This window comes from Geotrypetes seraphini, chromosome 14 (assembly GCF_902459505.1).
Source record: "Geotrypetes seraphini chromosome 14, aGeoSer1.1, whole genome shotgun sequence".
In the NCBI taxonomy this organism is placed as follows: Eukaryota; Metazoa; Chordata; class Amphibia; order Gymnophiona; family Dermophiidae; genus Geotrypetes; species Geotrypetes seraphini.
Genome location: NC_047097.1, coordinates 7,701,628 through 7,722,866, shown reverse-complemented (window position 1 = coordinate 7,722,866; position 21,239 = coordinate 7,701,628). Strand labels below are relative to the sequence as shown.

The 21,239-nt window shown below is 43.8% G+C and overlaps 1 protein-coding gene across 5 annotated transcripts in view; it reads left to right on the top strand.

Moving 5' to 3' along the window:
* The window catches only part of MYO9A (myosin IXA), a 517,771-nt gene that overhangs the window by 45,822 nt on the left and 450,710 nt on the right, over nucleotides 1-21,239 (top strand). For 4 of the 5 annotated variants that reach the window (XM_033919771.1, XM_033919772.1, XM_033919768.1 and 1 more), the window contains exon 2: nucleotides 15,508-15,871. The exons of the other annotated variant lie outside the window; for it this stretch is intronic. The gene's annotated coding sequence lies outside the window, so the exon portion shown is untranslated. The remainder of the gene's footprint in view (nucleotides 1-15,507; nucleotides 15,872-21,239) is intronic. 5 annotated transcript variants of the gene reach the window in all.

Here is a 21,239-nt window from a genome sequence, read left to right as displayed (position 1 = left end):
TGGGTCATACCATTAGTATAAATTAGTTTCCAGACTGTAAAATTTATGAATGAATATGTATTTAATGTTAGCAGACATTGAAGCATATGTAATGAAGATATTAAAAAGAAAGATTAGGTTCTTACCTCAGTAATCTTCCTTGTAGATGTGTCTAGTGGTCTTGAACACTAGGGTCTTGTATCTGAACTAGCAAGTTGCTTGCAGAAAACTATCAATCATGTTTTCTAACTCCACCTCCTTCCAGGGAGCTGCTCCTGCCCCCTTAGTTTGTACAAAAGCAATCAAATAGCAGTGTAATAAAAGACATAACAAGAAGGAGGGAAATGAGGAAAAATCTCTGACACCAGAAGTCTGCTTTGCTCTGTAACAAACATAGGAAATAAACATTATAACATAATTTGTGCAACTAGCACTAATTATGTATAGAGCTCATAGATTCTCAAATGACTAGCTATCAAACAGAGACTTAAGCCTGTATGGTCATGAGGCTGTACCTTTGCAGCATGTTTTTTTTTTAATCCTCTCAGCTATTCTGAGAGAGAGAATTCTTCAAATCCTAAGGCAAAAGGCATGCAAAGCCCATACACAGGGTGGGACTTCAGGACCACTAGACACATCTACAAGAAAGAAGATTACTGAGGTAAGAACCTAATCTTTCTTTCTAGTGCAATGTGTCTAGTGCTAAAGCAGTTCCAAGAGTCTAGGGTGGGCCCACTGAGCCTGACTTAAAAACAGAGGATCCAAAAATGGCATCTTTCCTGGCTGCTACATCCACCCTATTGAACCTAGTAAAGGTATGAAGGATAGACCACGTAACTGCTCTACAAAATTTCCTCAAGTGAAACAGTCCTAGTCTCCATCCAAGAGGCAGCAACTTCTCTAGTGGAGTGTGCTTTTAACACGATCAGTGGCTGTTTAACACAGCCCATGTACGTGAAGGAAATGGCCTTTTTAATCCATCTGGAAATTGAGGCTGTGGGCACTGGCCTCCCTTTCTTGGCATGACTGGTCAGAATAAAAAGGTGGTCCGATAGGTGAAACTCATTGGTAACTTCGAGGTCCGAATAAGCAGTTGCTTGACATCCAGCAAATACAATGTTCTGTATTTTTTCTTAGACCCCGTAGGGCAAAAAACGGACAAACAGACTTCCAGATAGATGTGGAAGGCCGAGACTACCTTTGGTAAGTAAGTTGGAACTGTGTGTAGGGAGAGCTCAGCTTCCATAATCCTAAGGAACAGCTCCCTGCATAAAAAACTTGAAACTTGGGAAACCCATCTTGTCGACATAATTGCCACCAGGAATACTGTCTTGACTGTAAGTTCCAAAAGGACAGCCTCCCGTAAGGGCTCATGCGGAGCAGTACTGAGCCCTTGCAGGATGTTAAGGTTCCAGGAAGGGAAAGTGAAATGAACTGGAGGGCACAACCACAGAGCCCCTTTAATGAACCGGGTGACATCAGGGTGAGCGGCCAAGGAGCCTCTTTCCTCCTCAAGCTTGTAAACAGGAAAGGCCTGTTAGCTGCACTTTCAGAGAACCTACTGATAGCCCCTTCTGAAGTCCCTCCTGCAAAAAAATTCAAGACTACTGAAATCGGCGCTCACCAGGTCTTTACATCCTTCACCGCATGCCAATGCTGAAAGGACTTTCAAGCCTTAGCATTGTCTGCCCCTGTGGACAGCTTCCTAGTTCTGAGCAACTTACTAAAGACCACATCCAAATAACCCTTGCTTGTCAGAGCCACTTGCTCAAGAGCCATGCTGTAAGCCCAAAGTGTTCTGAACTCAATAAGAACTGGTCCCTGAGTGAGAAGATCTGCTTGGACTGGAAGTCTGAGGCCTTCATCCCTCAGGAGATGGGACTAGTTTCACATACCATGGTCTGCGAGACCAATCTGGCGTTCTATGACTACCAAGCAGGAAATGATCACAAGCCTGCAAGTGACTCGACCGAGCATGGGCCAAGGGGAAAATGCTTAGAAGAGCTCATTCTATGGCCATGGTTGGACTAACACATCCAACCCCTCTCTTCAAAACTCGAATATTTGGCTGTAAAAACGAGGCATCTTGGTGTTCACTGCCAAAGCCATCAGATGCATCTGTGATATGAATGCCTATGGAGATAGTGACCACTCTTCAAGGTCGAGAGTCTGCCAACTGAAAAGGTTGTCCTGCACATTTTCCATTCCTGCTGTGTGCGTAGCTGAGAGAGCCTGCAAGTGAGCTTCTGCCCATCAAAAGGAGTTGATCTAGACACAGTGGAGCACTTCTGGTGCCTCATTGCCTGTTGAAATATGCTACTGCTTTCTCATGTCTGAGAAGATTCTGACTTCCAGAGAGTTCCAGGTGATTTATGGACTACTTCTGTTAAGCCAGAGTCCAACGCCCCGGGACTGGGTGTCTATCGCAGTGACTCCCAACCGTAAAGGCTGGCATAGGTCATTAGTATCTCCCAGGAGGAGATGTGAAGAGGCATACCCATGGAAAGGGCAGCCACCTGCAGCCATCATCACAAGCTGCTCTTTGCTTTAGGTTGCCAGGGGAGCGGCTGTTATAGTGAGTCTGACTAAGGGGCCCACGAGAAAGAAGAGAGCCTTAGAGAGGTTTCATGTGCGCTCTGGCACAAGGAACCACCTCTGTGGTTACCGCCATTGACCCCAAGACCTGCAGATAATGCTATGCCATGGGAGACGGTCTCTGGAGCAGCTCCAAAAACTGCTTCTGAGGCTTTAGACTGCTTGGCTCTGGAAGAATCACTTGGCCCAAGGCTGTCGGACAAGACTCCCTGATACTGCAGGCACTGAGTTGGTTCCAGTTGACTCTTCTTGAAGATGACTATCCACCGTGGACAAAGCTCTAATGAACCAATTGTCCAAATATGGGTGCACCTGAATCCCAGCTTTGTGGAGGTGCGCTGCTATCACTACCATCACCCTGGTAAATTTGAGATGCCATGGTCATGCCAAAAGGGAGTGCAGAGAACTGCAAATGCTGCTTCAGTACCTGAAATCATAAATATCTCCTGTGGGCTGGGAAAATGGGAATGTGAAGATAGGCTTCTGTCAGATTGAGAGGCAAGAAATTGCTCCGGCACCACTGCCGCTATGACTGACCGAATGGTCTCCATGCGGAAGTGCGATATCTTCAGAGCCGCATTGACCGATATGAGGTCTAGAATCGGTCTGCAGTCATCTGAGTCTTTCTTTGGTACGATTAAGTATATGGAGTATCTGCCTGAGCTCATAAAGAAAGATATAGCAAACTAGAAAAGGTTCAAAGAAGAGTGACCAAGATGATAAAGGGGATGGAACTCCTCTCATATGAGGAAAAACTAAAAAGGTTAGGGCTCTTCAGCTTGGAAAAGAGACAGCTGAGTGGAGATATGTGGATTGATATATTTTTATTTTTTTTATTTTTTTTTACTTTTAAAACCAAAAGGAGGAAATATTTTTTCATTTGGAGAATAGTTAAGCTCTGGAACGAGTTGCCAGAAGTTCTGGTAAGAGTGGTTAATAAGCTAGTTTAAGAAAGGTTTGGACAATTTCCTGGAGGAAAAGTCCATAGTCTGTTGTTGGGACAGACATGGGGGAAGCCACTGCTTACCCTGGATCGGTACATGGAATGTTGCTACTTTTTGAGATTTTCCCAGTTACTAGTGACCTGGATTGTCCACCATGAAGACCGACTACTGGGCTAGATGGTCCATTGGTATGACCCAGTAAGGTTATTGTTATGTTCTTAATTGGGGAATAGTTAGCAACAAAGGTCCACATTCTATAAGTGGCGCCAGTTTTTTTTAGACACTGGTAGGCACCCTACCAGCCCTTTAAACTAAATGAAAAATGCCATTTAAATGGCATTATAAACTGATTTTCAAAGCGCTTACTGCACCTAAAAAAACTGGTACTGGAATTGTACCTCCCTAGGCGCTTTATGTCGCCTAAAGCCACTGTAGGGTGGCTAATGCCAGAGGCGCCAGTAGGCCCCTCCAGAGGTGTGATTCATGTCAAAGGTAAGTGCCGGAAATGTAGACCTTGAAAACCCTGGCCTACATTTCTGGTGCCTACCTTTTCCCAGAGGTGCCAGATACTAGTGACCTGGATTGGGCCACCGTGAGAACGGGCTACTGGGCTTGATGGACCATTGGTCTGACCCAGTAAGGCTGTTCTTATGTTTTAAACAGCGCCGTCTGTCTTATTTGAGAAGTGTACTGCTAGTATATAAGATGTAGGGGAGTTCGTCTTTGAGGAGTTCATAGGAGAGCAGTCAGTTATATTCGTCAATATTTTAAATAATTTTCTTAGGTGTGTTTATCTAACCCATTCATGTCTGTGTTTGATTTGACAGTTGTACTGTGAGTATAATTTCCTCCATTTTTCCAGGCTCATTCTAATTTTCGACATTCTCTGTTCATATTCTTCATTTCGGTGGAAAACCATGTTTTATTATTATATCTAGGTAGGCCCTGGCGCCAAAGAGCGTAGACAGCTTTTATGTTTTCTCTTTAAAAGTTGCTTTTCTCATGGAGCAGTGTACTCCCTGTGTTCTCCCTTCTTTCTTGTGTTAAAGATTAGTCAAATAAGAATTTTCATCAGAGCTAGGCTATAAGGACAGATACCAAGAGTAAAATACTGTTAAAAGTTAAGGCCACTCTTTTAGAAACATCTCTATGTATAAATATTGTAATAGGATTTATACAGACTACACCACTGCTCTGTATATGTATCATCTACATATGCATATAGGTAAATATATATGCAGTGGAGCCATTAACAAATTATTGTAAAGATTGATTATAACTAATAATTTATTTCTTCCCCTTTTAATTATTGAAGTATAGGGTGGGAGGAGGGTGGGTTTAATTTTAAGGTATATGAAACTAGGATGTTTATATGGGAGGAGGGAGGAATTATTTTATGATTCAATATATGTTTGATTAACACGTGATATTAAAGTGTATATGATTTTATTATAAATCACTTGTTGAAAGTTTAAAAATGAATAAAGAATTTATTAAAAAAAAAAAAAAAAAAAGAGTATTACTTGACTTTTTTTTTTAATTGACATGAAACCAGCACTGAGACATGTGATAGGTGAGTTTCGGGGACAGTTTTGTGCATTATTTAACAAGAATGAACCTTACACTCAAGCCAGGCTATGTGGTGTATGTATCTCAAATGTATGAGTTTCAGTGAGAGGGAACATTTGGCTTGCCTTCAGTTACTACTGAAATGTTGTGAGCTAAATACTCCAGCCCTGAAAAAAAAAAATAAAGCATAACTGCAGTATGGTAAAGTGGTATTGACTTTGGTAAAAAAGGCTGTAGTTTAATGTAATTGATTTTTCTCTTTATATGTTTATGTATTCTATAGTGGCTTGCTACTAGGCTCTATTTCTGCAAATCAAGCCGATTCATTCTTTGTTTTACTCCACTTTACTAAAGAGGTTGATTTTCTAAGTAAAATCAGAAGGACAAATTGTGCCTAGAAAGAGGTAAAATTAGGATGGATCATCCTGTTCCTTAGAATGCAGTACACCACTTCTAAAAACTGGGCGCTAAACAAGCATGAAATATGTTATGCTTTCTTTCCCAGCTGCACTAGGAAAAGATTTTCTGTGTTTCCAAGTTTGTGCTGCTGCTGGTCATTGTTTTCTGACAGGAAGGAAGTAGATGTGTAAGAAGCAAGGAAGGCTCAATGATGCTGTTGCAGAGGAAGAGGGCAGGACTCCCTCTGCAGGTTCTATATCTGGATCTGTTGTTTTTTTAATAGAGAAGTTCCTTTTAGGAATCATTTCATTTTCCTCTTCCCTGTCTCCATCCCATGGCAAGTGTTTGTGAAACAAATTTCTCTAGCTTTGCTTTTTTTTCAAACATAATTGAGAGAATCATAGGCATATTTCTCTGACTAGATCAAGAATATAGCATTGTAACAATTGATGCTTTCACTAAACAGTACAAATTTATATCAGGCTCAAAAGTTTTAAGATCTCTTTAGAAATCAAAACAGTGAATCGTCAGGTAAAAAAAAAAAAAAAAAGGCCTTAAGGTGTTTGTCTAAGTATTCAGACCCATAGACCTCAGAAGTACCGTGCTGTATGTCTAATCTCTTCAAAAAACATACAGACCAATTGCGGCACCCATGGTCGTCATAGGTCTCTATAACATTTTTTAGTTTTTAAGTTTTTATCTTAGTTTTTTAGCTTATAGATATTTAGCATATCAAAAAATACTTATCTTTCATCTACGCGGGTGGGGGTAAGCACTCCGACATAGACTATGTTTCGCCCCAAATGGGCTGTATCAAGGAATCCCCCTTATATCAAGCGACTCATGCTTCCCGCTATAGATTTTTCGGGAAGCATGAGTCGCTTGATATAAGGGGGATTCCTTGATACAGCCCATTTGGGGCGAAACATAGTCTATGTCGGAGTGCTTACCCCCACCCGCGTAGATGAAAGATAAGTGGTGCTGGAGAAGACTTCTACAAATCCCATGGGCAACTAGGATCACCAACAAAGATGTTCTTGATCATATAAACCTTGAGTTGTTCCTGCAAGACAAGATTACCAGACAGAAACTGACTTATTTTGGCCATGTGATGAGGGCAAATTCACTAGAAAAGGAGGTGCTACTCAGAATGGTCAGTGGTAAAATGAAGAAGGGAAGACCAAAGGCCCATTGGCTGGATACCATCAAAAATGACATGGGAATGAACATCAAGCAATTGAAAGAAACCATGGAAAACAGGGAAGCATGGCAAGGACAGGCCTACAGAGTATCCAAAGGTCAGACATGACTGAATGGATAGTAGTATGTATGTGATCCTAATATGAGCTCTTGTTAATCCAGCCATCTGTTAAGGTTTGTAAGTCACACAGGAAAAAAAAAATACTTCTGTATGGGAAGACCCAAGAACTTTGGAATTTGGCCTACCAACTTATATAGAGATATTGATGCCTAAGCTCGGCATTTACAGGTTTTTTTAATTGGCTAGATATTCTTCAACATTGCTTGTGTAGTTTTTATGTTATGATTTGGCTGAAAATGAGTTCACTAGCAATTGGTTGAAATATTTGGGGTTGATATTTAGCAGACATAATTAGTTATCTCCTGCTGACTGGCTCATTCTGGTATTTTCAGTGGCAGATAAGAACATAAGAACATAAGCAGTGCCTCCACCGGGTCAGACCATGGGCCCATCCTGCCCGGCAGTCCGCTCCCGCGGCGGCCCAAACAGGTCACGACCTGTCTGAATCACCAGAAGGGGCTCCCTTGCCACCTTGGTTTCTTATTGAAGTCCTATCTTCCCATCGTAGTCCTAACCCTCCGGTCTTGCACATGCACGACCTGTTGGGTTTCTATACTTATTACCTGGTTAGCTTTCTATACCTGTGTTACATCCCAGCACCTCTCTCAGTATCCCACGATCCCTTTATCCCTCAGGAATCCGTCCAATCCCTGTTTGAATCCCTGTACCGTACTCTGCCTGATCACTTCCTCCGGTAACGCATTCCAAGTGTCCACGACCCTTTGGGTGAAAAAAAACTTCCTTGCATTTGTTTTGAACATATCTCCCTTCAGTTTCTCCAAATGCCCCCTCGTACTTGTTGTCCCCTTCAGTCTGAAGAATCTGAAGAAGATAACCAAACAGTGCTGCCAAATATCTAGAGAAATCTCCATGGCACTATCTGGTTAGGGTCAGGGAGTCTAGGAATAGAGTCGGGGTGAAGTTTAGAATTCAGTGGTGGACCCAGTTACTACCTGGTTAACCTCCCAGGAGCTCAGAACGGGTTACAAGCCAACATTCACAAAAGTTACATTAGACAGAACATTTGGTGCTACAATACAATATTATACAATACAGAATATCGGTGATAGCTGAATAACTCCCCATAGGCCACTGACTGCCGGGATATTCTGTATGGGTACTTGGATAAGTGCTGTTGCTGAATGTTCAGGCAGAATTCAGTCAGTGGCAACCAGTTTTGAAAAAAATGCTCACTGCTGCTAGCTGTATATTATTCCATCTGTTTGTAAAGTTTAAATGGTAAAGTGTAGTACCTATAACATTTAAAGGTACATGGACTTGATAATACCACCTTTTCTTGGAGCAACCAAAGTGGTTTACAAATTTTATACAAGTACTGTATTTTTCATTCTATTAGACGCATTCGACCATAGGACGCGCCCCCCCCCCCCCGAAGAGGAGGAAACCCCAAACAAAAAAAATTCTGCCCACCGCCCTGCCCTGTACCCTGTCCCCCATCTGGTGATCTAGTGGTAGTTTGGGACAGAGTACAGGGCAGGTCTAGTGGTAGGCAGCCCCCCCCCGGCAGGTCTAGTGGTAGGCAGCCCCCCCAGTACCTTTTTTTAAATCCCGGTGGTCCAGAGTGCTTTCTGCGCTCCTGCTTCGCTGGACGGCTACTGATCTCTTCCAGCAGCGTCAGAGCAGCGCATTTCGTGTGCCTGCCTGGTCTTACGCCGCTCTCTGAATGGCTGCTGTCAGTTCTCGCAGGACTGTAAAATTGACCTTATATTAGAGGTCAGCGTCTGCTGTCCAGCAAATCCTCTTTAAATATCACTTAAGGCTTCTGATTCATTATACTTTCCATGGCAGCCATACAATACTTTATGCAACTGATACTCTTATGATGTGTCTAGCAACTGCTCTAAGCTATCCAGGATGGCCTTTCTTACTGTCTGTGCGTTCATGCTGTAACCATCATTACTCGCTTTGCAGCCATATCATATTAATGTTTGGGGATTTCAAAAGTCTGCATCTCCTTGTACATTTTAGCTTGAGGGAACTATACATAACTCAAATGACACTTAACTTGTCATGCCATAATTTTGAATTTCTTAAAGCATCTCAGCTACACAAGTATGGACAAATGGGATTTTGTTCCTTTCTCTACCAGCAGATGGATTTAAAATGTTGTCACTTCCAAAGATGTTACCAGGATATAGGCTGGTGCTGTCCTGGAACTTTCCAACATTTCTCTACCTTCAGCACATAGTAAAGTTGTTCAGACTGGTGATGGTATTGGTTCTAACTCCCTTGTGTTCAGGTCCTGCTCCCAAGTGACCAGATCCTTTAGCTAAGCACCAAGGTTAAGCCTAATAGCCTTACTTTTGGCCCTGGTCCATCAGCTGGGGCCAGTCAAGCTTGAAGATAGCATGATGCCAAGAATCTGGCCTCTCAGCCTTTAACCCTTTCAGGACCAAGGGACATATTTGTCCCATAACTTTAAAATCCTATAAATTTTGATTGGGATAGTCTACAGTTCTAAATTTGATATGTACGGATTCCATATGATACTGCCTTTATGTAAACAAACTGGTTCCGACATTCATTCATTAGCGTCGTTGCCAGATTGACGAGAAGATTCACTTGCCACACTGTCCATAAGCCAGAAGTGTGATTTTTTTAAAAAAAAAATAATGATATTTCACAAAAAAAATCAATTTTTTGGCATCTGCAAGCCCTTTTTACCATAAAAATGTCGTCAAAACCACAAAAATTGGCCTACGATCCTTATGGTCCTGAAAGGGTTAAGACTGTTCTTAAAACTTATCTCCTTAAGCTTTCTTTTCCTTGACTGCCTTCCTTCCCCTTTTCCCTTTCCCACATGGTGACCCTAAGGTGACTGGTAGAAACATAGAAACAGAGTATGATGGCAGAAAAGGGCTGACGGCCCCAACAAGTCTGCCCACTCAAGAACCCTCCCTCCTCGAGAATCCATCTTTTAAGCATTCCTTTGGAGCGACCCCACCAGACGGTCCCATCGTCCCTTGAAGTTGAGTGTTGTACTGGCCTCAACTACCTGACGTAGAAGACCATTCCATCGATCAATTACCCTTTCGGTGAAGAAGTATTTCCTGGTGTCCCCATGAAATCTACCCCCCCTGAGTTTAAGCGGGTGCCCTCTTGTCGCCGTGGGACCCGTAGGATAAAAGATTTCTTCCTCCACCTCAATGCGGCCCGTGACGTATTTGAATGTTTCTATCATGTCTCCCCTTTCTCTGCGCTCTTCGAGAGAATATAAGCGCAGCCTGTTCAGACGTTCTTCATATGGGAGATCCTTGAGTCCTGAAACCATCCTAGTGACCATTTGCTGAATCGACTCCATTCTCTTCACATCCTTTTGATAATGTAGCCTCCAAAACTGAACACAGTACTCCAGGTGAGGTCTCATCATGGATCTTTAGTTATACTGCCGTTATACAGATCCATGGTGAGACCTCACCTGGAGTACTGTGTTCAGTTTTGGAGGCCACATTATCAAAAAGATGTGAAGAGAATAGAGTTGATTCAGCGAATGGCCACTAGGATGGTTTCAGGACTCAAAGGGTTAGTGAGGTTAGTCCAAGCTCCTCATCAGTTAGGGTGGATGGAAGACTGTCCCCCCTTTTTAATTTTTTTTTTTTTACTTCAGGTGGGACTGCATCCTGTTTCAGAGGCTTTCATGATCTTTCCTTGCAGGTGATTGCTGATACTCTTCCTCATCTATTTCTTGGTGCCAAAGAAAGGGGGATTCTTCAGGCCCATTCTGGACATCAAAGGCATTAAGTGTGGTGCTTTGAATGCTACAGATCAAGATGGAGACTTTGCTTTTGGCCATTTACTTTGTTCAGCTGGGAAAGTTTCTTCTTTTCTAGATTTACCTTTATATTCCAATTTGAGCAGTTAGCAAGTGCTCCTTGCACGTCTGTGTGCTGGGAAGCACTTTTTGTTCTGCTCTTTCCTGGCAGTGGCTCAAAAGACATCAGGATGCACTTCTATCTCAATGATTGGGTGATTGTGACTGTAGCATTATAGACGTGGCCAGTGGCAGGGCAGTGATATAGGATGCTTTGTCTCCCCCTCTTCCTTCCAGTGAGATTCTGCTTAGGTACATCTCATTTGTCCAGACTGGTGTGGCTAGATCTCTGAGGAAGATGAAATTTAGACATTTGAGTGGTTAATACACCAGTATGGGACCCACCCTGGAAATATTGCTGCCTGGGGTTTCACTGGGCTTGTATGCCATTCTTTCACTGTGTATATAGTTTAGATTAGAGGCTAATTGTGGAATTTCATTATGCTACAGTGGCAGATGGGGCATTGGGGTGGGTCACAGGACCTTACGCTGCTTTGGTCGTTGCATACTAGAAAGTTCCAGGAAACACCAGCCTATATCTGGAAATTTCAGCTCTCTATCTTTATCTGCTAGAAGTAAAGGGAAAATAATTCCACTCATCTAGATTAGTATGGCTGGACTAAAGGAAAGGAAATTAACAGGTATAACTAAATTTCACTTTCTCTGCTTTTGTACAAGGAAAGGGTATGTAGACATCACAGTTTCATACTTTGCTTTATACGAATATCAATGTTATGACAGATGTTAAGAGTGTGTTATTTATAGCTTAATCTGCTTAGACATTTCTCTATTTGATAGCTTTGTACATTTGAGGCGTGTTTATTGGGGCCAGTAGAACAGGCTCTACATGTCCTTATTACAAGTTCTATAAATAAATATCCGGTATTGGCAGTTGCATTTTGTTTCATTTTGGCAGGGAGGGGCACATTCTGCTGATAAAATCTCAAGAGGTAATGCAGTGGTAGGTTTGCAGAGTCTGCCCTGAGAATACTCCATTCTTAAATTGTAGTTAAAAAAAGTAAGGAAAGCATATAAAGCATAGCACGTAAGAAAATACCTTATTTTTCGCTCTTTAAGATGCACCTGACCATAATACACACTTATGTGTAAAGGAGGGAAAACCAAGAAAAAAAAATAATAGTTCAGAAATTTTTTTTCTTGGTTTTTCCTCCTCTACACATAAGTGCACTGGTGGTCTGGTGCATCTGCTGGTAGGCAGCCTGGGTCACAGGATTCTGGTTCATCCCTCTGGACAACTAGTTGATCAGAGCAAAGTGTTTTCAGGAGAGCTCCTGGGTTATGGCTCGGGTTGTGGAGTTGCTGCAGTTGGTGGGATGGGTGGTCAACCTGTCCAAAAGCCGGTTGACTCTGTCTGAGCATCTGGAGTACCTTAGGGTTCTTTTCGATACCTGCTTGGGGCCCAAGTGGACAAGTTGCAGTTGCAGATTCATTTCCTCATGACTTCCCAGTGTTCTCGGGCGCAGGATTTTCTGCAGGTTCTGGGGTCAGTGGCAGCCTCCTTGGATGTGGTTCGGTGGGCTCGGGCTCGCATGTGGCCACTTCAGTATGCTCTACTTCAATAGTGGTCGCCTCAGTTACACAATCTGAACTCTCCCATTCCTCTGCTGGTGGCTACAGTCTTCCAGTTTGCTGCAGGGAGTGAGTTTGGATCAGCCCCAGTGGACAGTGCTTCTCCCGGATGCTAATCTCCTCGAATGGGGAGCTCAGTATCTGGTGGTAGTGATAGGCAGTCTGGTGGTAGGCAGCCCCCTGGTACCTTTTTTTAATTGCCAGCGGTCCAGTGCCTCCGGGTCCAGCGCCTCCGAGTCTTCTTCTCTTGCGGCCCTCTGCGATCTCCCCTGCGGGTTCATGTGCAATGCTGTGCATACGTAGTAGCAGCAGTTGAGAGATGAAGTCAGCCTGGGAGGGAACTATGGCCACTAATCTTCTCAGCCTCGACCAGGGCTGAATGTGCTGCTCAAAGCTCTGCCGCTTTCCTGGTGCAAACAGGAGCAAGTCTGGAGCAGAGCCTGCAAGGAAAACACGTGTTATGCCACTTCATCTCCGTAGCGCCTGCGTACCTACAAACATGCCCCCTCCATCACGGCCCTGCTGCTGAGAAGGAAAGGGTGGAGATGGGCACTGGACTGCCGGCGATTAAAGAAAGGTGCAGGGGGGGGTGTTAAAAAAAGGTGCGAGGGGGTATTCGTTCCATAAGACGGACCCTTATTTCCACCCACTTTTTTTGGGAAAAAATGCGTCTTATGGAGCGAAAAATACAGTAAGAATTGTCATACAGTTCAGACCAAAAGTTCATCGTCCAGTTTCCTGTTGCCAATTGTGGTCATTCCAGGTAACAAGTATTTGGCAGGATTCCAAACAGTAGTTAGAATCTATGCAGCATGGATAAGCTTATTAATTTTCCTTTCCTTGAGTTCTGCTAGACCAGTCTAATTCAGACAGATGGTCAAGTTGCCATGTACTGTCAACAAGCAGGTAGTATGAGATCCTAGCCCTTATGTCAGGAAGCAGTGGGGATGTGAAACTGGGCTGTTCAGCTACATATCTAATAGGGAAAGACAACTGTCTGGTGGACAGGCTGAGAAAGGTAATTCAACCGCAGATGGTCTTTCAACATAGGCACTGCCTGCGACATTTTCCAAGGGTGGTGCAGGATCTGTTTTCCACTTACCTCAACAACAAAGTTCCTTAGTACTGCTTCAGACTCCGGTCCCATGGCAAGCTAACCCTGGATGCCTTCCTGCTCGATTGGGGATGAGAGGGTCTTCTGTATGAATATTCTCCAATACTTCTCTTAAGGGAAGACTGCTGAAACTCAAGCAGAATCAGGGATCCATGATCCTTATTATGCCTTACTGGTCAAGGCAAATACAGTTCCCTGTAATTCTATTTTTTCTGCGGTCCTTCAAGTACCCTATTTTTATTGCAGCCCTCACAGTTAAAGTTTAACGTCTTTCCTTTCTCAGAACTGACACATTTCAATCACTATATTGAAAATAAAATCATTTTCCCTACCTTCGTTGTCTGGTGACTTTATTTTTCTGTGCTTTTAACTATGGTTCCAGGGCCTCCTTGTCCATTGACTGTTTTTCTCTCCGTCTTCACTTTCTGCCTTGCATCCATCTTTGTTAAAAAGGCATACAGGGACTCAATATAAATACCAGTCAGAAAAGGAATTATGTTGATGAATGAGAGACTGACTGTAATAGTATTAAATACCAGTGGGGAGAGAGCAAATGACTCCTAAAAACGCTCAGAAAAGTGAAACTCTGAAAGGGAGGTGGATACCTCCCCTTGAGGCAAGAGTTTACCGTCCAATCATTGCATTTGCTTTGTAGAACATCACTTTCTGACCACTGGTAAAAACTAGTATTGTTTAAATAAACTCTGTTAGATTGACTAAAAAGTTCAAAACAATTATGCACAACTCTTGCTTGGAACGATGATACCATTCACTTATCTGTACCAACTTTAAAGTTTGTAGTTGTAAGGGCTCTTGGGGGTCTCAACGCGGCCCCGTTTCGAAAATTCTGCTTCAGGAGACCCAATTCTACAATGCTACACACTGTTAAACGTATCTGTCCAAGAGGTGATCGTTTGTAAAACTTCAAAAATTCCAGACATTTCTGCTGTCTGCCAAGCTTGGTAAAAGGGAGTTCTGGCTGTCTTTGGAGAACATATTTGGGAGAGTGGAGAGAAGGTAGAGGTTGAGAGAAAAATTTGTGCTTGCTCACTTTGAGCTCAGTCTCACCCAAAACTTGCTGTCTGGTTATGCCACTGTTCATGAGATGAGGGATGCCAACCCTTTCTGATGGAACAAATGGACCTAGGAAAAGTTGTCTCTTCAAGGGATAGCTCTCTGGATGAGAGATCATTGAGAGCACTAGTCTCCATTTCATACACACCAGCCCCTTCCATTTCTTCTCTATTGAGGAAGCTGGAACTGGCCCCTGAGATATCCAGAGAGAATGGGCTGACTCTCCCTTGGTCAAACACCAACAGAAAACCTGGGCTCGATCCTGATGAACCTGGAGCCAGCAGAAAATAAGTGTCTGCAACAGGATGTAATTTCATGCAGTATTTGAGGATCCATCAGAGATTGAATGCCCTCCAGCAAACCCCCACATCCTCATGGGGCTTATCTATTTCATTGCTCTCACTAGCAGCTTGCCTGCCTTTTAGGAGCTATAGGCCAGTGGTATTCAACCAAATCTTCAGGGACCACCTGGCCAGTTGGGTTTTCAGGATATCCACAATGAATATGAATGAGGATATCCTGAAAACCCGGCTGAATAGGTGGTCCCTGAGGACTGGGTTGAATATCACTGCTATAGGCCAAACTGAAAATACATGGCCTGAAACCAACATGGCAGCGATTCCCTTTGGTTGGAAATACTCAACTGTGGCCATCCTGGGGTGCCCAGCCAGCTCAGATGCTAAGAAGCTTGTTGCAGTTGCTACATTATGTTCCTTTAAAGTGGGTGCAATGTCCCTATTGCAGGAGGAGCAGGAGCTAGCCATGGAATCGATGTACTAGTTTCCATATTGTCGTCCTAAGCATAGTTCAAACTTAAGACTGCAAAGGACTATTTAGTTTGAACTATGCTTAGAATGACAATTTGAGTAAAAGGGCATAGCATTTAAGAAAAACTGATATACTCCTTGGAATTTTGACTAGTTTTCCATATGCCATACACCTCTTGTCCTAATTTGCCATATTGGAATTCCTCTGCCCATGTGGCATTGATCGGAGGCATAGGGATTCACTTTATTCTGACAGCACAGCTATGGAGCTTTTCTGGGATTTTTTCATTGCTATTTAAAACCTTGTTTTTTTTATCCTTCAGAGTCAATCTTAGAAACAGAAAACCAGAGAGCTGAAGACCAACTCCTCAAATAAAACGGGGGGAAAGGGGTCCTGGAGACCCATCCCTGGATCTACTTACCTCTTCTGGCAGGGACCTTAAGAGAACACCATCAGGAAGTGTAATTCCAGGACCGGGGACCACAAGGGCTTTTCCTGTGACTCAATCGGAGGAAAAGTCTACAAATCAATTATTGGGAGTTTTCCATAGGCCTTGAAGACTCAACCTTTTGATCGTGATCTATGAACTGCACGAACTGCACTCGGAGTAGGCGTAGCCGTAGAGCATAGGAAACAATGCTGCACCAGTTCAAGCTGCAAACATCTGCTGGAGGCAGAGAATACTAGTAAGTTCTAGGACTATAACCCTCCTTATTCTCTGATGATATCACTCATAAAGCTTTTCTGTCTCATATCATTTGGTAGGGCAGCATAAACATAACATCAATCTGGATTGATCTAGCAGGATAACAAGGAATGGCTTTTTATCCCAGGACAAGCAGGCAGCATATTCTCAACATATGGGTGACATCAACCACGGAGCCCGATGCGGACAGTTTCACAAGCAGACTTGAAGAACTTTTAGAAAGTGACTACTGCGCATGCCTGAGCGCCTTCCTGCCTGACATAGGGCGCGTGTCTCCTCAGCTCTAGTTTTTTCACAAAGCTGAGAAGCCATTGTTTTCAGTTCTGTGTGAGCGAACTAGTTTGATTTTTCAATTTGCCTTCTCTGCTGCGGCTTTTGTTCATTTTTTCGTCGAGAGTCGTAGAGTCTTTAGTGTGTTTTAAAAAAAAAAAATCTTTTACAATCTTTTACTTGTTCCGTGGCCTAAACTCGCGGTCTTCAATTTGGTTGCGGCCATCTTTTTACTTCGATGTCCCATCCGCTCACAGGATTCAAGAAGTGTACGCGGTGTCAACGTGTGATCTCCATCACCTATCCCCATCATTGGTGTATTCAGTGTCTGGGACCAGACCCCTGCACGGAGTCGTACGCTCGCTGTGCTACACTTCAGAAGAGGTCTCTGAAGAAGTGGTGGATGCAGCAAGAGAAAATCTTTGGAGGCATGGATTTAACCTTGGACGAGCCATCCACCTCGACCTCTACTAAATCTTCCTCGCTGGTAAAAGCCTCCATCTTGACCTCAACTCTGATCTTGGCCTCAACTAAGCCATCCTTGATGGCCAAGTCTTCGACCTTCGGGAAGTCGTCGAAGACATTCCCGGAAGGGACTCCATCCAAGTTGATGTCTCCTCATTCAGGTATGTTGCCTAAGAAGCCACCAGTCCTTCAAGTAAAGTCTTCGGCCATTCAGGCAGATAGCCAAGCCCTGCTGGCCATGCAGAGACCCTCTGTACGCTGTACTTTCAGGTTAAGGGACCCTTCTTCATTGAGGTCTTCCTCAATGGAATGTACGGCAGCACCAAACATACCTGTTACTTGCAGTCCAGCCTGAGAACTCGTTTACTTTACATGGAGCCAAGTCATTGAGAGTGTCTCGAGACCACCTTGAGCACTTGATTAACAGACAAGGAGTCCAGTCTTTGAGAGTGTCTCAACCACAATGTTCATCGAGTCATTCTTCAGAACATAGATCCCGGTCACCGAGGTCTCGAACACCAGTTCTACTGCACTGTCAGCTACCAAAACATGCATCGAGACAGGTCTCGAGGCCACCTCGTAAGACTCGAGGCTCTTCAGAGCATCTTCATTCAAGGCAGAAGCAACAAGATTTTTCACGTTCCTGTTCTTCGAGGTGCAAATTGTCCTCGCCAAAGCATCGTTCCTCGAGGCGCTCCTCCTCTCAAGGCCATCGAGTCTCGATGCCTTGTTCACCATTGCATCGAGGTTCTTCCAGACCATGCACTCCTTTTCTGAGGCAGTTTTCACAGGAGTTTCGTTCTCAACTGGCGCATGGTCCTCATGGATCACAACCATCTTCTCCAGCTCCTTCCCCTCAAAGGAAACGTTCTGTTTCTCCAGTTCCTTCTCGACGCAGGTATTCTTCTACATCTCTACCACCTGAATAAGATCTTCAGTACCAGTACTCAGTGAGGCTTCCTCTTCTTTTTCTTCTCTTCAGAAATCTTGTCCCTCTTCTCCACAGGAAGATCATGCCTTGGCTGATATGGCGTCCTTCACAAAGTTCCTTTGCCAGATGGGTAAAGATGTGGAGATTTCTTTGGAATCCAACTCCAAATATATTAAAGAGCTGTTGGCGAAACTTGAAATGCCTCATCCTTCTAGGGACTCTCAGATTGCCCATGAATCCCATTCTGGACCATACTTTTGAGCGCAATTTGGATACACCATATTCCATTCCTGCGGTGCCAACCAAGTTGGAATCGCGCTACACAACAGTTCCTCGTAAAGGATTCGAGAAACCACAATTTTCCTATCAATCGCTTGTGGTTGAATCATCTTAGAAGAGATCTCATCCTTTTTTAAAAATTCTTTATTGATTTTTCAATTCAGTACAAAGTGCTGATTTTACATACAATTAATATCATGAACAGCAGTACATTCGATCAAAGAATAATGGTGATGAATTGAATTTTGAATTACAACTTTGTCTTCACCAAATATCTTAAGTATTGGGTTAATACCATGCCCTCTTTCTTCTAGTACTTACCTCCGCATCGTCTGCCTGATTTCCAACACATGCATTCTACACTCACTCAACTACGCATTCATATGGTTCAAGCAGCATATGATGCTTTCGAAATGTCATCAAGGGTCACTGCTTTTTCAGAAGCAATACGACGCTTGGCTTGGCTGCACATTGTAGACATGGTCCCCAATCTGCAGGATCAGCTGGCAAATATTCCATGCCGGGGCAATGAATTGTTAGATGAGTCCATAGAAGCGGCTACCAAACGCTTGTCTGAGCATGAAACATCATTTGCTGCTCTTATTCGACCAAAGCCTAAAACCTCGGCTACTAGGGGTTTCAAGCCCTCTCCTTCTTACCAGAGGCGTTACCAGCAAAAAACACCTTATGCCAGACCGCCCCCTAAAAAACAACCGCAGCAGCAGCGTCAACGGAAGCCCCAGACTCCTGCTGTGGCCAAGCCGACACACTCTTTTGACCGACTCAGCCAGAGCATAGCCAACATATCTCTGCCTCTATCTTCCCCCCTTCCCATCGGAGGTCGTCTCCAAATTTTTCATCAATGATGGGAACTGATCACCTCAGACCTTTGGGTCTTATCAATCATCAAGGAGGGTTACTCCCTTCACTTCCATCAGATTCCACCAGATCACCCTCCAAAAGAGTGTCATTCCAATTCTTCACAGACCCCTCTTCTTCTCCAGGAAGTCCAAGCTCTGTAAGTTCTCAGTGCCATTGAGACAGTTCCTCTGGAGCAGCAGAGTACGGGATTTTACTGCCGTTACTTCCTTGTTACAAAAAAGATAGTAGGTCTGCGACCCATATTGGATCTCAGAGCTCTCAACAAATTTCTTGCCAAAATAAAAATTTTGGATGCTGTCACTGGCGTCCTTGTATCCCCTTTTGGATCACAATGATTGGTTATGCTCACTGGATCTCAAAGAAGTTTACACTCGCATTCCTATTCATCCAGTATCTCGCAAGTTTCTCTGATTTCGGGTGGGAAATCAGAATTAACAGTACAGAGTGCTACCTTTCGGCTTCACCTCTTCTCCCAGAGTTTTCAACAAGTGCCTGGTAGTGATAGCAGCAGCTTTGCGAAGCCATGGTCTCCAGGTTTTCCTGTATCTGGACGACTGGTTTATCAAAGACCCAAAATGCCAGGGGGGTTACTGTAGCAACTCAACAGACTATCTGGTTCCTGCAAAGTTTGGGATTTGAGGTCAACTTTCCAAAATCCCAATTGCAGCCCTCTCAGACTCTGTAGTTCATTGGAGCTGTACTGGACACTGTACAACTCAGAGCATTCCTTCCTTAACAACATCAGGATGCTCTTCTGCAACTTTGCCTCAAAGTGTCCTCCCTCACTTCACTATCAGCGAGACACATGATGGTTCTCCTAGGTCACATGGCCTCTACAGTTCACGTGACTCCTTTTGCCGACTTTACCTCTGAATTCCTCAGTGGACCCTGGCATCTCAGTGGGCACAGGCTTTCAACCCACTCTCTCAGCACAATTTCTTCACTGGTGGATGCTTTCGTACAATCTCCAGAGGTTTACTGTTCCAAACACCCCCTCACCAGAAGATTCTCACAACAGATTCTTCAACTTATGCTTTGGGGGGCTCATCTAGATGGTCTTCGCACTCAAGGGCATTGGTCCACTGAGGACCGTCGACATCACATCAATTTGTTGGAACTCAGAGCAATTTTCAATGCTCTCAAAGTTTTTCAGCACCTTCTTCACGATCAGGTAGTACTCATTCATACAGACAATCAAGTCACCATGTGGGGTCGCTCCAGAGGAATACTTAGAAGACGGATTCTCGAAGGAGGGAGGGTTCGTGAGTGGGCAGACTTGATGGGCCGTCGGCCCGTTTCTGCCGTCATACTCTATGTTTCTATTTCAACAAGCAAGGAGGCATAGGGTCTCTTCCTCTGTGCGAAGAGGCTCAGAAAGTTTGGAATTGGGAAATTCTTTACAATATTTTTCTGAAAGCGGTCTACATTCAAGGAGAGCAGAATGCACTAGCGCAGTGGTTCCCAACCAAGCCAGTCGGGTTTTCAGGATAGCCCTAATGAATATGCATGGAGCAGATTTGCAAGTACATTATATGCAGATCTCTCTCATGCATATTCCTGTAACCTCACGAATGGACACTCAATTCTCCCTCTCTCCATCACATTTTTTTTCAGTTGGGGACTCCTCAGATAGACCTGTTTGCATCTACCCCAGTTTTGCTCCAGGATCTACTCCCCTCACCGGCTGGAGGCAGATGTCTTTCTTCTGGAATAGACGAACAATTTTCTATATATGTTTCCTCTGATTCTCAGGACACTTGCCAAACTCAAACAAGAACACACTACGATGATTCTGATAGCTCATTGGTGGTCCAGACAACCTTGGTTCTCCCTTCTACTTCCAACTCAGCAGCAGGGAGCCACTACTTTTACCAGTTTTTCTGTCTCTGCTTACTCAGAGTCACGGTTCACTTCATTCCAACCTGCAGACTATACCTGACAGTGTGGTACCTCTCCACTTAATTTCAAACCTACGGTTTTCTCAATCTGTCAAGGATATTTTAGATGCTTCCCGAAAACCTTCCACCTGGCAATGTTACAACCAAAATTGGACTAGGTTTTCTGCTTGGTGCCGTCTTCATCACAAGGAGCCTCAGTCCACCTCCTTGACTTCAGTTCTGGATTACCTCCTTCATTTATCTCAGTCTGGCCTCAAATCAACCTCCATTCGAGTTCATCTCAGTGCAATTGCTGCTTTTTATCAGCCATTGGAGGGGAAACCTTTATCTGCTCATCCTGTGGTTGCCAGATTTATGAAAGGACTTTAACATGTCAAACCACCTCTCAAACCACCTTCAGTGGTTTGGGATCTCAATGTTGTTCTTGCTAAGTTGATGAAGCCCACATTTGAACCAATGTCTCGGCTTATCTGAAATATCTCACTTGGAAAGTGGTCTTCCTTATCGCTTTCACGTCTGCTCACAGAGTCAGTGAGCTACAAGCTTTAGTAGCGGACCTACTTTTCACAGTATTTCATCACGATAAGGTGGTATTCCGCACTCATCCAAAATTCTTACCAAAA